This window comes from Plecotus auritus, assembly GCF_963455305.1.
Source record: "Plecotus auritus genome assembly, chromosome: 3".
Classification (NCBI taxonomy): Eukaryota; Metazoa; Chordata; class Mammalia; order Chiroptera; family Vespertilionidae; genus Plecotus; species Plecotus auritus.
Window position 1 is genome coordinate 107716730 of NC_137772.1, and position 17865 is coordinate 107734594.

Below are 17865 nucleotides of genomic sequence, written 5' to 3' on the forward strand. Positions count from 1 at the left end.
TTATTTGGAACCTAAAAAGACCCTGAAAAGCTGCAACAATTTTGAGAAAGAAGAACAAAGTTGGAGGGATTACAATACCAGATATCAAGTTATATTACAAAGCCACTTTAATCAAAACAGCCTGGTAGTGGCACAAGAACAGGCATATAGATCAGTGGAACAGAACAGAGACCCCAGAAATTGACCCAAGCCATTAAGCTCAATTAATTTTGACAAAGGAGACAAGAACATACAATGAAGTTAAGGCAGTTTCTTCAATAATTGTGTTGGGAAAATTGAATAGATACATGCAAAAAAAAAAAAATGAAATGAGACCTACAAATTACATCATACAGAAGAATAAACTCAAAATGGATAAAAGACTTAAATGTATGCAATGAAACCATAAAAATCCTAGAAGAAACCATAGGCAGCAAAATCTCAGACACCTCTCATAGCAATATGTTTATGGATACATCTCCTAGGGCAAAGGAAACTAAGGAGAAAATAAACAAATGATACCACATCAAAATAAAAAGCTCCTACACAACAAAAAGAAATCATCAGCAAAATGAAAAGGGAGCCCACTGTGTGGGAAAACATATTTGGCAACAATACACCTGATAATGGGTTAATACCTAAAATATATAAGGAACTCATACAATTTCACAAAAGGAAGACAAACAATCCAATTTAAAAATGGGCAAAGGAGACAAGAAAAAGATGGCGATCAGCAAGAAGGTAGGGAGGGAGAGTGTGTGAGAGAGTGAGGGAGCAATAGAGGAGTGTGTGGATGTGTGTGGTGTGTGTGAGAGAGAGAACTAGGGACAGTTAGATCCTGCAGATCTTCCAAGGGGTTGTCAAAATGAGCAGTCTTAAGATGGCGAAACCCTGCTGCCACTGCAGACACTATGGGGGCGACCAGTGCAGGCACCGTGACCACACCATCATGAAAAACAGAACTGCCTGAGACTAGTATCTTAGCCTCACCACCACCCAATCTGGTCTCAGATGCAAACCGGGACCCTACAGCCACTCAGGTTAAAGACCTGAGACCATAGCTGCAGATCCACAGACACCAAGGATCCAGACATCCCAGCCACAGATTTCTGTGAGTCACAGAGCCCATCCCCCTCCCCAAAGGCTCACTGCAGCTCCATAGGAACTGCTGGTCTGCACCGCGCAAGCAGGCCTCCTGCCCACACAGGGTGGCTCCGGCTCCGCTGCCCAAATTTGAGCCTGGGCATGTGGACATTGGGAATCTGCTTCCCACAGAGTGCACCCTCACGACCAGACCCCACGCCCACACAGGGCAGCAGTGCCACCTGACTTTGATTCTGGGCAAGTGCACACATAAATCTGTTTGTTGCAGCACAGGAGAGGACTTCCTGCCAACACAGGGTGGCTGTGTAACCTGATCCCTGAGCAGACCAGCGACCCTGATTCTCTGCATGAGAGGCAGCACTGAGAACTAGTGACTTGACTCTGTTTCTCATCACATGTGTGTGGGATCCCTGATTCCCAGTGCACGCACACTAAGAGCCAGTGACTCCAACTCTTGGCGCATGCACACACAGGGACCCTGATTCTCAGCGCAAGGCCGCACCAAGCAACAGAGACTCTGATACTCGATTCTTGGCACAAATACAGGGGGACTCTGACTCCTGACATGCGCTAGGGGACTCTGATTTTTGGCACACACCAGTGGGGTCTTTTTATCAGCATGGCACAGGCAGGGTTCCTGATTCTAGGTGTGTGCACGAGGCTGCATTGAGTGCCAGTGACTCTGATCCTGGGTGAGCGTGGCTCTCACCAAATCATGGCAGCCACACATCTTGGTGTTGGAGCTCTTCAGTGACACTCAGTTGGCATGAAGCTCCCACTGCACATGGCCCAGGGTCCCTGCAAATCAGCATTTGGACCTTCTGGTGATAGTTAGAATTGGGAGACAATGAAATAACCCCCAGAGGAAAGAAAAAGAGGAATCTCCAAGAAAGAAAATAAATAAGTGAAATGGAGGCATACAGCATGACAGAAAAAGAATTCAGAGTAATGGTCATACAGTTCATACACTGGATGGATGAGAAAATCAACAACCTATGCAAAAATCAGGAAGAAATCAAAAGTGATATAGCTACAATCAAAAACACCATGGAAGGTTTCAACAGTAGACTAGAAGAAGCAGAGGACTAAATAAGTGAGTTAGAAAATAAAGTAGGGAAACAAGCCCAATCTGAACAGCAGCTGGAGAAAAAAATTAAAAAGCAGGAGGAGAGCCTAAGGGAGCTTTGGGACAACATGAAATGAAATAACATATGTATAACAGTACTGCCAGAAGGACAAGAAGAGCAGCAAGGATTAGAAAATCTGTTTGAAGAAATAACGACAGAAAACTTCCTGGATATGGGGAAGAAAAAAGTTACACAAGTACAGAAAGTCCCAAGCAAGATGAATCCCAAAAGACCCACACCAAGACATGCCATAATTACAATGGCAAATGTTATCGACAAAGAGAGAATCTTAAAGGCCGCAAGAGAGACAGAGAGTTAACTACAAAGGATCCCCCATCAGATTATCAAATGATTTCTCATCAGAAACACATCGCTAGAAAGGAATGGAAGGAAGTATATAAAGTGATGCAAAGCAAAGGACTAAGTCCAAGAATACTCTATCCAGCAAGACTATCAATCAAAATTGAAGGGGAAATCAAAAGCTTCACAGACAAAAAAGGAATAAGGGAATTTATCACTACCATGCATCACTCGCCAAAAATGCTAAAGGGAATGCTGTAAAAAGAAGACATAGAAAGAGAGGGAGGAACACAGGCATAAAGTACAGAAATGGCTACAAACAAGTACCTATCAATATAACATTAAACGTAAATGGATTAAATGCTCCAATCAAAAGACATCGAGTGAGTGAATGGATAAGAAAACATGACCCATATATATGCTGTCTACAGGAGACCCACCTCAAAACAAGGGACTCACAAAGACTGAAAGTGATGGGATGGGAAAATATGTACCAGGCAAATGAAAATTTTTAAAAAAACAAAAAAAGCTGGGGTAGCAATACTTATATCTGACAAAATAGACCTCAAAGTGAAGACCATAACAAGAGACAAGGAAGGTTACTTCATAATTCTAAAGGGATCAATACAACAAGAGTATATAACTCTGGTAAACATATATTCACCCAATGCAGGAGAACCCAAATACATAAAAAAAAAACTTCTGGAAGATATCAGGGGAGAGATCGACAGCAACACAATCATAGTAGGAGACTTTAATACCCCATTAACATCACTGGATAAATCCTCTAGACAAAAAATTAGAAAAGAAACATCAATCCTAAATGCCTCACTAGATCAGATGTACCTAATTGACATCTTTAGAATATTCCACCCCAAAACTACAGAATATACATTCTTCTCAAGTGCACATGGGGCATTTTCAAAGATAGACCACATATTGGGACACAGGCCAAGTCTCTCCAAATTCAAGAGGATTGAAATCATATCAAGCATCTTCTCAGATCACAATGGCATAAAATTAGAAATCAACTACAGTAAAAACAATCACAAAAATTCAAACACTTGGAGGCTGAATACCATGATATTAAATAATGAGTGGGTTACCAAAGAAATCAAAGAGGAAATAAAAAACATCCTGGAAACAAACAATGAAAATACAACAATCAAAAATCTTTGGGACACAGTGAAAGCAATCCTGAGAGGGAAGTTCATAGCATTACAGTCCTACCTCTAAAAACAAGAAAAAATGTTAATAAACCATCTAACTCTACAACTTAAATAATTAGAAAGAGAATAGCAAGAAAAGCCTAGTGTGGGCAGAAGGAAGGAAATAATAAAGATCAGAGTGGAAATAAATGACATAGAGACAAAAAAAAAATACAAAAGATCAATGAAACCAAGAGCTGGTTCTTTGAAAGTGTAAACAGGATTGATGAACCTCTAGCCAGGCTCACCAAGAAGCAAAGAGAGAGGACCCAAATAAACAAAATCAGAAATGAAAGAGGTGAAATAACAACAGACCCCACAAAAATATGAAGAAACATAAAAAATACTATGAGCAACTCTACTCCAACAAACTGGTTAACCTAGAAGAAATGGACATATTCCTAGAAAAATACAACCTTCCAAAACTCAACCGGGAGGAATCAAAAAATCTGAAAACTATGGAGGAAATTGAAGCAGTAATCAAAAAACTTTGAACAAACAAAAGCCCTGGACAAGACAGCTTCACAGGGGAGTTTTATCAAACAGTCAAAGAATAAATAACACCTATCTTCCTCAGACTATTCCAAAAAGTTCAAGAGGAAGGAACACTTCCAAGCTTTTTCTATGAAGCCAGTATTAACCTAATTCCAAAACCAGATAAAGACAATACAAAGAAAGAGAATTACAGGCCAATATCTCTCATGAACATAGACGCCAAAATCCTCAAAAAAATGTAGCAAATCGAATCCAGCATTACATTAGAAAGATCATACACCATGACCAAGTGGGATTTATTCCGGGGATGCAAGAATGGTATAACATCCGCAAATCAATAAATGTGATATATCACATAAATAAACTGTGAGCTAAAAACCATATAATCATATTCACTGATGCAGAAAAAGCATTTGACAAAATCCAACACCCTTTCTTGATAAAAACTCTCAGCAAAATGGGAATAGAAGGATCATACCTCAACATAATAAAAACCATATATGACAAACCCACAGCCAAAACCATACTCAATGGGCAAAAACTAAAACCATTTCCCCTAAGAACAAGAACAAGACAGGGATGCCTGTTCTCACCACTCCTGTTCAACATAGTACTGGAAGTACTAGCCATTGCAATCAGAAAAGAAGAAGAAATAAAAGGCATCCAAATTGGGAAAGAAGAAGTAAAACTGTCATTATTCGCAGATGACATGATATTGTACATAGAAAACCCCAAAGACTCCACCAAAACTCTAATAAATGAATTTGGCAATGTAGCAGGATACAAAATTAACACCCAGAAGTCTATAGCTTTTCTGAAAACCAATAATGAACTCACAGAAAGAGAAATTTAAAAAGCAACCCCATTTACCACTGCAACAAAAAAATTAAAATACCTAGGAATAAACTTAACCAAGGAGACAAAGGACCTGTACTCAGATATTTTCAGAATGCTGAAAAAAGAGATAGAGGAAGACATGAACAAATGGAAGAATATACCATGTTCATGGATTGATAGAATCAACATCATTAAAATGTCCATACTACCCAAAGCAATCTATAAATTCAATGAAATCCCCATTAAAATACCAACGTCATACTTCAAAGACCTAGAACAAATTCTGCAAAAATTCACCTGGAATAATAAAAGACCCCGAATACCCACAGCAATCTTGAGAAAGAAGAACAATGTTGGAGGGATCACAATACCAGATATCGAGCTATACTACAAAGCCACTGTTCCCAAAACTGCCTGGTATTGGCACAAGAATAGACATATGGACCAGTGGAACAGAGAGAGAACCCAGGAATCAACACAAGCTATTATGCTCAATTAATATTTGACAAAGGAGGTAAGAGCATACAATGGAGACAAGACAGTCTCTTCAATAAATGGTATTGGAAAAATTGGACAGATATTTGCAAAAAAAATGAAACTAGACCACCAACTTACACCATACACAAAAATAAACTCAAAATGGATAAAGGACTTAAACATAAGATGGGAAACCATAAAAATCTTAGAAGAAGCCATAGGCAGCAAAATAGCAGACATTTGTCGTAGCAATATCTTTACTGATACAGCTCCTAGGGCAATGGAAACTAAAGAGAAAATAAACAAATGGGACTACATCAAAATGAAAAGCTTTTGCACAGCAAAGGAAACCATCAACAAAACAACAAGAAAGCCCACTGCATTGGAGAACATATTTGCCAATGTTATCACCGATAAGGGTTTAATCTCCAACACTTACAGGGAACTCATACAACTTAACAAAAGGAAGATAAACATTCCGATAAAAAAATGGGCAAAGGACCTAAATAGACACTTTTCAAAAGAGTAAATTCAGAAAGCCACGATACATATGAAAACATGCTCAAAGTCACTAATGGTCTGATAGATGCAAATCAAAACAACAATGAGGTAGCATCTCACACCTGTCAGAATGGCTATCATCAACAAATCAACAAACGACAAGTGCTGGTGAGGGTCCTTCACTGTTGGTGGGGATGCAGATGGTGCAGCCACTGTGGAAAACAGTATAGTGTTTCCTCAAAAAATTAAAAATGAAATTGCCATTTGACCCAGTAATACCACTTCTAGGAATATATCCCAAGCAAACAGAAACACCAAGCAGAAAGGATATATGCACCCCTATGTTCACTGCAGCACGATTTACAATAGCTAAGATTTGGAAACAGCCTAAATGCCCATCAGCAGGTGAATGGATTAGAAAACTGTGGTACATCTACACAATGGAATACTATGCTGCTGTAAAAAAGAAGGAATTCTTACCATTTGCAACAGTATGGATGGACATGGAGAACATTATGCTAAGTGAAATAAGCCAGTCAGTGAAAGAAAAATACCTCATGATCTCATTCATTTATGGATAATAAAGAACATTATAAACTGATGAACAAAAATAGATACAGAGGCAGAGAAGCATGAAACAGACTGTGAAACTACAGCGGGAAAGCATGTGAGGGTTGGGCAGGGAGGTAAAAGATCAACCGAAGGACTTGTATGCATGCATATAAGCATGACCAATGTATGCAAGACACGGCAGGGGGCGGGGAGATGAGGGCATGTGTCGGGGGGTAGGGGAGGCCAGGGGAAGGTCAATGGGGAAAAACAACGGAGACATATGTACTACTATTTGTAATACTTTATTTATTTTTTTTTAAATAAATCTTTATTCAGATTATTACAATTGTTTCTCCTTTTTCCCCCCATAGCTCCCCTCCACCCAGTTCCCACCCCACCTTCTGCCCTTACCTCCCCCCCACTGTCCTCATCCATAGGTGTATGATTTTTGTCCAGTCTCTTCCTGAACCCCCCATACCCCTTTCCCCCTGAGAATTATCAGCCCACTCCCTTTCTATGCCCCTGATTCTATTATATTCACCAGATTATTCTGTTCCTCAGGTTTTTAATTCACTTGATTTTTAGGTTCACTTGTTGATAGATATGTATTTGTTGTTCATAATTTTTATCTTTACTTTTTTCTTCTTCCTCTTCTTTAAGAATACCTTTCAGCATTTCATATAATACTGGTTTGGTGGTGATGAACTCCTTTAGCTTTTTCTTATCTGTGAAGCTCTTTATCTGCCCTTCAATTCTGAATGATAGCTTTGCTGGGTAGAGTAATCTTGGTTGTAGGTTCTTGCTATTCATCACATTGAAAATTTCTTGCCACTCCTGTCTGGCCTGCATAGTTTCTGTTGAGAAATCAGCTGACAATCGTATGGGTGCTCCCTTGTAGGTAATTAACTGTTTTTCTCTTGCTGCTTTTAATATTCTCTCTTTGTCTTTTGCTCTTGGCATTTTAATTATGATGTGTCTTGGTGTGGTCCTCTTTGGATTCCTTTTGTTTGGGGTTCTGTGCGCTTCCTGGACTTGTAAGTCTATTTCTTTCACCAGGTGGGGAAGTTTTCGGTCATTATTTCTTCAAATAGGTTTTCAGTATCTTGCTCTTTCTCTTCTTCTGGCACCCCCATAATTCTGATGTTGGTACGCTTGAAGTTGTCCCAGAGTCTTCTTACACTATCTACAACTTTTTGGATTTTTTTTTCTTTTTGCTTTTTCTGTTGAGTGTTTTTTGCTTCTTTGTATTTCAATTCTTTGACTTGATTCTTGTGTTCCTCTAGTCTGTTTTTGGGTCTCTGTATAATATTTTTTATTTCAGTCAGTCTATGTTTAATTTCTAGCTGGTCCTTTTTCATATCTTCGAGGGTCTCGTTATATTTATCGGCCTTTTCTAGGATATTCTTGAAAAGCCTTATAACCGTGGTTTTGAATTCTATATCCAGTCATTTGTTTTCCTCCATTTCTTTCGTTTGTGATCTGTTTATTTGACGCCGCATTTTCACTGCTTTCCTGAGTTGGTAAGGTAGCTTTGTGTGCTAGGTTTCCAATATGGCCCAGTGGGTCTGCCTCCCCAGTTAACCTGAGGTGGACACTCTTGTTGCACCCCTTTGTGGACTGTGTGTACAGCCTTGTTGTAATTAAGTCTTGATTGTTGTTGGTATCACTGGGAGGAATTGACCTCCAGGCCAGTTGGCTGTAAGGATCAGCTGTGTCTATGCTGGGAGAAGTTCGGTGCTGGAGACAGCCTTATAGGATTAGACTTGCCAAATTGCAATAGCCTCTGTGCTCAGCTTGGATGGGGTGGAGTCTCAGGGCGGAGCAGACAGTCTTGGCTTCCCGTCAGCCTTGCCCTTGCGTGCACGCGCGTGCCTTCAGACCTCTGCCTTCCCCGGGTCCCGAGTCTCCGCCCGAGAGTCCAGACTCCCCCCACAAGAGCGTGGGTCCCCAGGGGCTTGCCTGGAACCGGGGTTCAGTGTAGTCAGAACTGGGGCCCAGCGCAGTCAGGAGCTTCCAACTCCCTTCCACTAGGGAAAGCCTGTGGCAACCTCCGCAGCCTTTGTGCACACTGGCACGCGCACGCCTTCAGACCTCTGCCTTCCCTGGCTCCTCAGTCTCCGCCCAAGAGTCCAGACACCCCCTGTAAGTGTGTGGGTCCCCAGGGGCTCGCCCGGAACTGGGGTTCAGTGCATTCAGAACTGGGGTTCATTGCGGTCGGGGGCTTGCTTCCCCCTTCCGCCAGAGAAAGTCAGCCAGGCTCTCAGCCGCCCTTCCTCTCTGGGCGCACAAAGACCCTTTGCCATACCTCCAATTCTCTGTGAGCTTTTCTCTTTCCTTCTAGTTGTAGAATTTCCACTCAGCCAGCTTTCCTGTGGTTCTGGATGGTGTCCATTCTGTCTTTTAGTTGTAGTTTTGAAATTGTTGTGCGAGGCAGCAGTTTAGGTGCTTACCTATGCCGCCATCTTGGTTTCTCCTCTATTTGTAATACTTTAAATAATAAAATAAAAATTAAAAAAATAAAAATGGGGCAAATACCTAAATAGACACTTTTCCAAAGCAGACATTCAGATGGCCAAGAGACATTTGAAAAAATGCTCAAAGTCACTGATCATCAGAGAAATGCAAATGACAATGAGGTATCACCTCACCCCTGTCAGAATGGCCACCATCAACAAATCAACAAATGACAAGTGCTAGTGGGGATGTGGAGAAAAAAGAACCTTCGTGCACTGCTGGTGGATTGCAGACTGGTGCAGCCATAATGGAAAACAGTATAGAATTTCCTCAAAAAATTAAATATGGAACTGCCATTTGACTCAGTGATCCCACTTCTAGGAATATATTTAAGAAACCTAAAACACCAATCAGAAAGAATATATACACGCCTATGTTCATAGAAGCACAATTTATAATATCTAAGATCTGGAAACAGCCCAAGTGCCCATCCATAAATGAGCAGTTTAAAAGACTGTGGTACATTTACACCATGGAGTACTATGCAGCAAGATCTCTTACCCTTTGAGACAGCATGCAGGGACCTGAAGAGTATTATGCTAAGTGAAATAAGCCAGTTAGAATAAGACAAGTATTACATGATCTCACATGTGGAATCTAATGAACAAAATAAACTGATGGAAAAAATAGATCCAGAGACATAGAAGCATGGAACAGACTGATAACTTTCAGAGGAACGGCGGGGGTGGGCGAGTGACAGGTTAACTGGGGAATATGTATGCATAGCCCATAGACATAGACAATAGTGTGGTAAAGGCCTGGGAGGGGTGGATGTGAGCTGGAGGGAGTCAGTGGGAAAAAAACAAAACAAAGGGGACATCTGTAATTCTTTAAACAATAAGGATACATTTTTTAAAAAAGAAAAAATATGATGATAGAATCATGTATTCAATACATATTTTTGAATGCCTATTATGTTCAAGGCACTGTGCTAAGTGCTAAAAATTCAATAGTGTATAAGTGAACAGAACACTTGCAATAGCAGTGTTAATTTACACTGAGTGCTTATTACAAGCCAGTGCTAAGAGCTTTACATACATTTTACCACATGAGGTAACAGTTTGTATACCAATTTTAGAGTTAAGAAAACAGAGGCTTAAAAGAGGTTTATTAACTTGCCCAAGGTCATGTAGTTATTGAATGAGAACAGCTGGGAATTTTTTTTATTTATGTGGGATTCCTCTAAAGTACTTGCTCTTTTTTAAAAATATGTTTTTATCTATTTCAGAGAGGAAGGGACAGAGAGAGAGATAGAATCATCAATGATGAGAGAGAATCATCCATCAACCACCTCTTGCACGCCCCCCCACCAGGGATTGAGCCCGTAACCCCTGCAAGTGCCCTGACCTGGAATCTAATTGTGACCTCTTGGGTCATAGGTCGATGCTCAACCACTGAGAGTATTTGCTTTTATACTCTACCACCTCTGGGAAAACAGAACATGTCCTGCACAAGCTTACAGTAAGTACCAGACCGAGAACTACTCCAGCTATTAAAATAGTGAGATTGGAGCTACCATAGAGGAAAGCACAGAACATTATGGAGACACACAGGGAAGTGTAATTCTCTCATGGGGCCGGTGGGTGGGGTTGGGAGCATCTTAAAAAAATGCTTAAAATGATTTCAAAGATTTCATTCAAAGCACTGATATTGGGTATTTTAAAAAGTATATAGGAGGAGCATCATTTTTCCAAAATGTCACCATTTATTACGTTTTTCTAAAGGAATGAAAGAAAAGCATAATTAAATGAGACCTTTGTAATTTGAAACAGAAAACCTAAAGTTGGTGGTGCATCAAAACCAAACACAGAGAGAAACCAAGATGGTGGCATAGGTAAACACCTAAACTGCTGCCTCGCACAACAATTTCAAAATTACAACTAAAAGACAAAATGGACACCATCCAGAACCACAAAATTGCAAAAGCCTCTGTGCTCAGCATTTTTTTAAGATGCTCCCAACCCCTACACACAGAAGTTCTCCCAGCATAGACACAGCTGATCCTCACAGCCAATTGGCCTGGAGGTCAATTCCTCCCAGTGATACCAACAACAATCAAGACTTAACTACAGGAGAAACCAAGATGGCGGCATAGGTAAGCACCTAAACTGCTGCCTCGCACAATAATTTCAAAACTACAACTAAAAGACAGAACGGACACCATCCAGAACCACAGGAAAGCTGGCTGAGTGAAAATTCTACAACTAGAAGGAAAGAGAAAAGCTCACAGAGAATTGGAGGTACAGCAAAGGGTCTTTGTGTGCGCAGAGAGGAAGGGCGGCTGAGAGCCTGGCTGACTTTCTCTGGTGGAAGGGGGAAGCAAGCCCCCGACCGCACTGAACCCCAGTTCTGACTGCACTGAACCCCAGTTCCGGGCGAGCCCCTGGGGACACACGCTCTTGTGGGGGGAGTCTGGAATCTCGGGCGGAGACTCAGGAGCCGGGGAAGGCAAAGGTCTGAAGGCGCGCATGTGCGCGCAAGGGCAAGGCTGACGGGAAGCCAAGACTGAGACTCCACCCCATCCAAGCTGAGCACAGAGGCTATTGCAATTTGGCAAGTCTAATCCTATAAGGCTGTCTCCAGCACCGAACTTCTCCCAGCATAGACACAGCTGATCCTTACAGCCAACTGGCCTGGAGGTCAATTCTTCCCAGTGATACCAACAACAATCAAGACTTAATTACAACAAGGCTGTACACACAGTCCACAAAGGGGTGCAACAAGAGTGTCCACCTCAGGTTAACTGGGGAGGCAGACCCACTGGGCCTTATTGGAAACCTAGCCCACAAATATACCGTACCAACTCAGGGAAGCAGTGAACATGCGGCGTCAAAGAATCAGATCACAAACGAAAGAAATGGAGGAAAAAAAACGACTGGATATAGAATTCAAAACCACGGTTATAAGGTTTTTCAAGAATATCCTAGAAAAGGCCGATAAATATAACGAGACCCTCGAAGATATGAAAAAGGACCAACTAGAAATTAAACATACACAGACTGAAATAAAAAATATTATACAGAGACCCAAAAACAGACTAGAGGAACACAAAAATCAAGTCAAAGAATTGAAATGCAAAGAAGCAAAAAACACTCAACCAAAAAAGCAAAAAAAAAAATCCAAAAAGTTGAAGATGGTGTAAGAAGACTCTGGGACAACTTCAAGCGTACCAACATCAGAATTATGGGGGTGCCAGAAGAAGAGAGAGAGCAAGATACTGAAAACCTATTTGAAGAAATAATGACTGAAAACTTCCCCCACCTGGTTAAAGAAATAGACTTACAAGTCCAAAGTGCAGAGAACCTCAAACAAAAGGAATCCAAAGAGGACCACACCAAGACACATCATAATTAAAATGCCAAGAGCAAAAGACAAAGAGAGAATATTAAAAGCAGCAAGAGAAAAACAGTTAGTTACCTACAAGGGAGCACCCATACGACTGTCAGCTGATTTCTCAACAGAAACTATGCAGGCCAGACGGGAGTGGCAAGAAATTTTCAATGTGATGAATAGCAAGAACCTACAACCAAGATTACTCTACCCAGCAAAGCTATCATTCAGAATTGAAGGGCAGATAAAAAGCTTCACAGACAAGAAAAAGCTAAAGGAGTTCATCACCACCAAACCAGTATTATATGAAATGCTGAAAGGTATTCTTAAAGAAGAGGAAGAAGAAAAAAGTAAAGATAAAAATTATGAACAACAAATACATATCTATCAACAAGTGAACCTAAAAATCAAGTGAATTAAAAACCTGAGGAACAGAATCATCTGGTGAATATAATAGAATCAGGGGCATAGAAAGGGAGTGGGCTGATAATTCTCAGGGGGAAAGGGGTATGGGGGGGTTCATGAAGAGACTGGACAAAAATCATACACCTATGGATGAGGACAGTGGGGGGGAGGTAAGGGCAGAAGGTGGGGTGGGAACTGGGTGGAGGGGAGCTATGGGGGGAAAAAGGAGAAACAATTGTAATAATCTGAATAAAGATTTATTTAAATAATAAAAAAAAGACTTAACTACAACAAGGCTGAGCACACAGTCCACAAAGAGGTACACCAAGAGTGTCCACCTCAGGTAACTGGGAAGGCTGAGCCACTGAGCCCTATAGGACACCTACCACACAAAGCTACTCCACCAACTCAGGGAAGCAGCGAAAATGCAGATACAAAGAAACATATCACAAATGAAAGAAATGGAGGAAAGCGAACGACTGTATATAGAGTTTAAAACCACAGTTATAAGGTTTTTCAAGAATTTCCTAGAAAAGGCTGATAAATTTAGTGAGACCCTTGAGGATATGAAAAAGGACCAACTAGAAATTAAACATACACTGACTGAAATAAAAAAATATTATACAGAAACCCAACAGCAGACTAGAGGACCGCAAGAATCAAGTCAAAGATTTGAAATACAAAGAAGCAAAAAACACTCACCGGAAAAGCAAAAAGCAAAAAGAATCCAAAATTTGAAGATAGTGTAAGGACCCTCTGGGACAACCTCAAGCGTACCAACATCAGAATTATGGGGGTGCCAGAAGAAGAGAGAAAGCAAGATATTGAAAACCTATTTGAAGAAATAATGACGGAAAACTTCCCCCACCTGGTGAAAGAAATAGTCTTACAAGTCCAAAGTGCAGAGAACCTCAAACAAAAGGAATCCAAAGAGGACCACACCAAGACACATCATAATTAAAATGCCAAGAGCAAAAGACAAAGAGAGAATATTAAAAGCAGCTAGAGAAAAACAGTTAATTACCTACAAGGGAGCACCCATACGATTGTCAGCTGATTTCTCAACAGAAACTATGCAGGCCAGACGGGAGTGGCAAGAAATTTTCAAAGAGATGAAAAGCAAGAACCTACAACCAAGATTACTCTACCCAGCAAAGCTATCATTCAGAATTGAAGGGCAGATAAAGAGCTTCACAGATAAGAAAAAGCTAAAGGAGTTCATCACCACCAAACCAGTATTATATGAAATGCTGAAAGGTATTCTTAAAGAAGAGGAAGAAGAAAAAAGTAAAGATAAAAATTATGAACAACAAATACATATCTATCAACAAGTGAATCTAAAAATCAAGTGAATAAAAAATCTGATGAACAGAATAATCTGGTGAATATAATAGAATCAGGGGCATAGAAAGGGAGTGGACTGACAATTCTCGGGGGGAAAAGGGTGTGGGGGTGCAGGAAGAAACTGGACAAAAAGCGTACACCTATGGATGAGGACAGTGAGGGGGAGGTAAGGGCAGAGGGTGGAGTGGGAACCGGGTGGAGGGGATCTATGGGGGGAAAAAAGAGGAACAATTGTAATAATCTGAACAATAAAGATTTATTAAATTTTAAAAAAAGAACCAAACACATATTTTATCATTACAGTATAGGTACACAGTGCACTTCACTCATTTTGAACCTAAAGGCAGAACATCCTCAATTACAGGATTCCAGGGCAGGAGGAATAGGGAAACTGAGACAGGAAAGTTAAAACTGCGTGGGCAATTTGCAGCCAGCTTGTAACTAACAAGCCATTATCTTTCTCAGCATTGAGAGCAAATGGTTTAAAATAAAATGAGAAAATGCAGAAAGGAAGGGGGAAGGGGGAAAGGAAAAAAGGGCAGTTTTACTCCCTAAGCAGAGAAGCCAGCAGTCTCAAGGCTTGGCAAGGTAAAGTTGCCAGGTGCTTCTCATGAATTCTGGGTAAGCCACAAAGTGAAAAGCGACCTTGAGACTTAATCTGCACCAAAATATTCAGCAGAGGAATTTTGAGACCTATAGACAGGAGGGTATATAATGCCTCAGTCCTCCACCCAACTTGCTCTTCAGATTAGCTGAGAGCCCATCTGTGCCTCATAAATTAGATATGTACGTTTGCTTGCTTTACTTGTTTAATAAAGGTACATACTTCAATTACTTTAATAAATTGGCTTTACACAATTCAATCAAGGTCTCTTGTATAAATTCACTTATATAAGAAGGCAAGAATTAGGTTAGAAACAGCCCTCTCCCACTGACTCAGGGGCCTGTGTGGTAACACCTCTCTGGTGCTGGTGAGAGGTGCCTAACACTTCCTCAAAACCTGCCTAGTTATCATATCAAATGCTTAATCAAAGAAGCAAAGGAATCTTTCCTACCAAAGGTTTCAGATGTCGCCAGATCTGCCCAGGTATTAACCACACTGCTGCGTCTCACTGACTCCAGTGGCCCCAGTCTTGACTGGCCGACACATAGAGGTGCAGGCCCTGGGCTGTGAGCTTACACCCAGCCTGGCAGCGCACCGTGCACCAGCTCACTTCAAGGCGGTTTCTTCCAGTAACCCCGTTTAAGGCCGAGCACCCGGACTCTGTCGCCTCTTCCTTCCTCTATAGTGTCATATGAGAGACCTCCCACGCCCTCCTCTCTCACAGTTTGGAACACAAGACAGAGAAGCCAGGGAAGAAGAAAGCGTTGTCAAGAACCTCGCCATGGCGAACTGATTCACAGTAGAAGGGGCGGTGGGGACGTGCGGGGGACATGCATCTTGGAGGAAGGCCCCTTTCCTTTTCGCAGACTGGTGGAGGGGCGAGCCTTGCTCAGGGAGAGTGGCTGAGTGCAAGGGGGTCAAGAACTGCCGGCCTTGGTTGCTTTCTTACACGCTGACCCATGCCTCATGTTCACTTTACTCTTAGCCCTTCCTTGTTGAGGGAAATGCTAAGCCCAAGAATGGATGTTTCAGTTTACCGCACCAGAGGCTCTGAAGAGGAGCAGGCCTTAAGGCACTGCGTGAACTCGGACTCTGAGTTTCCAGTCCAGATTATTCTTTTGAGTTTAGGCAAGTCTGAGAACTGTCCACGGACAAAGCTTAAAGCTGCCCACTAACACTTGAAATTCATGTTGTAATCGCCAATTTTGCATTCTACTCCTGATATGTCTGTGTTAATAACACTCTGGATCCCACCCATCTTTGAGTTGAAAGATGTGCTGCCTTTATCTCTGACTTCTCTGGAGCCTTTTCCATTATCTGAATCAATTTGAGAAGTGAGCGTGGGACCATGTTTTCTGACAGACAACACAAGTAGTCTTTTTGGTCAAGAAGTCAGTGAAAGAAAAATACATGATCTCACTCATTTATGGATAATTAAGAACATTATAACCAGATGAACAAAAAGATAGATACAGAGGCAGAGAAGCATCTAACAGACTGTCAAGTTACAGCGGGAAGGCTGGGAAGGGTTGCGGGGGGAGGTAAGAGATCAACCAAAGGACTTGTATGCATGCATATAAGCATTACCAATGGACGCAAGACACTGGGGGGTGAGGGCATGTATGGGAGTGGGGTGGGGGGGCAATGGGGGGATATGGACACATGTAATACCTTAATCAATAAAAAAAAAACTGGAAAAGAAAAAAAAGTTCCTTTAATCTGTTTATTGCTCCATTCTTAGTGCTGAGAAGAGTGATACTTAGTGGTCAGTAAATGTGTGTTGGCTATACACACCTATAAAATAAAACTCAAACTCATTTTCTGTTGACCAACACATTTTTGGAAAACTGATAATTTATGGAAAAAGTATTAGAAACTGACAGCAAACATTTATGATAAAATAAACTGTATAATGGCTCCCAAGATAGATGCTGGAGCTAAGGAAAGTCTTCATTTAGAAAGTAGGTTTTGAAAAAGAGAAGGGAGATTCTGGAAATTTGGAGAATCTCTATTGGGGGAGGTTTTAAGCATGGAAGCAGTTTGGAATTTAATTGTTTGAATTATTTTGCCTACAAATCTGGATGGCCAAAAAAACCATCCAGATTTATAAGCAAAACAATTTGAAGCATTTTGTGGAATCAGTTCAATTAATAGCAATTGAGGATTTATTGTGTACAAAGTGATGTGTAAGAGATAAATATTGTGAGTGTGAGGACAAAAAAAAGGCCTCTTTTTCCTTGCTGTAGCCTTCCACAATTTATGAGAGCATCTGGTAATTAAACCCGAAGATTGTTAGCTCCTCTGATTCAAACAGTCCCTCTGTTCAAAATGCAAGACAAGGTAAGCTACTCTCCAGGCTACATTCTTTCATAGCCTTCCTCCCTGCTATTTTTACAGCTCAGGGATAATTTGCACCAAGAAGTCTCTGGAAAGTAGAAAGTTCCCTTCCTCCACCCCGTCAAACAAGCTTCTTTTGAACTCTTCATAACTTTTACTCTAAGCATGTTTTGCAGGCTTGGGAAAATACTGCTAAGACACCTCCCTAGGACATCTGCCAGACTGTCTCAGCCCAAAATCTTTCCCATCCCTTTCATTGTCACCTAGCAACAGCAGCCATTACCCTTTAAAAGAGCAAGCTGTTGTTTATTACTTGCCCTTGTATTGATTAGCAATGCACTGGCCTTTCCCTTCATGGAAAGTAAAATACACTTCCTCTCTGTATCTCTTCTTTTAGTTGTGAATTCTTTCACAACTCGCATCACTGCCCAAAACCCTAACAAATATGTTCACTGCTTTCTAAGAACATACAATTTCATTGAAATGAGAAGGGTCATTTGAAAGAATTCTTGTCAGTATGTAAGTCATTTAGTATGGCAAATCCTGTATTTCCACTTCTGTGCTCAGCCTGAGGCAGATTGTGGGGAGCAAGGGGTTGCTCTCCCTTTGGACCCTCACCAATGTTTATTCTTTGCCTTAGTGGTTTTCTTCCTTCTTCCTCAGCCAGAGTTCTTAGTTCTTCTTTGATAGACAGAAGGGGTGATGGTGGAAGTGAGCTGGAGATAGTAGAGGGGTAGTTAAGTAGTATTCT